Here is a 978-nt window from a genome sequence, read left to right as displayed (position 1 = left end):
TTCTGCTCTTCCTCCCTCTCTGTTATTTGCTTCTGATACAGAAATGGGAAAATGATTAATTAATTAATTATTCATAGATTGTTTTCCCTTCTACAATTCTTTATAACATGTTGCCCACCACCCTTCTGTCAGTTTGTCATAGTGTGGTAGATTTCGTGTTGCTGTGATGCTGGAAGCTGCGCCACCAGTATTGAACATTTAGCAAGGTCACCCATGTTGGATAGGTTTCAGTAGAGCTTCTAGACTAAGAAAGACTAGGAAGAAAGACCTGGCAATCTATTTCTGAAAATGAGCCAATGCAACCTTATTGATCATTATAGAACATTCTCTGGCTCACTTGTTTTGCATATGTCATCAAGAGGGATCAATCTACTTCATGCTTGGTGAAGTAGAGGGCCAACAAGAGCAAGGTAGACCCTGGCTGAAATGGATTGGCGCAATAGCCACAATGATGGAATTGAGCATGCTGGCAACCATGAGGATGACACAGGACTTGGAGACATTTTTGCTGGACATGGAGTTGCTGTGAGTCGAAGTTGACTCAATGGCAACTATCTATCTCTATCTATCTATGACATCTAAAAAAAATTGTTTTAATGCATTGTTGATTTAAAAAAAGAAAAATGTAAGTGAATTCTCACAGATGAGAGAAAGTGGAAAAGAGGAGAGAAATGAATGAACTGAAAAGAAACCAAATGGCACTTAGAATAGGAGCATGGGGAAGGAGTAGAACCTGTGACTCCAGTGAGAAAGAAAAACCTTAAAGAATGTAAAAATATTGCACTGTGGTCCCTGAATTTGTATTTGTCCTTGTGAGTTTCACAGTTACAATCAACTATATAGAATCTCATAACCAAAAATTGCCAAAACCACAAGGAAGCAAGCTGTAAAAAGTGAGAATCAGGAGAAATGATACATAAAAGATTTAGACCTCCCTAGGAGCTCTGGTAGCATAGTGGCTAAAGCACTTGATTGCTA

This window comes from Orycteropus afer, unplaced genomic scaffold, assembly GCF_000298275.1.
Source record: "Orycteropus afer afer isolate SDZICR_OR568_19922 unplaced genomic scaffold, OryAfe1.0 scaffold00731, whole genome shotgun sequence".
Lineage (NCBI taxonomy): Eukaryota > Metazoa > Chordata > Mammalia > Tubulidentata > Orycteropodidae > Orycteropus > Orycteropus afer.
This window is presented reverse-complemented; position numbering follows the sequence as displayed.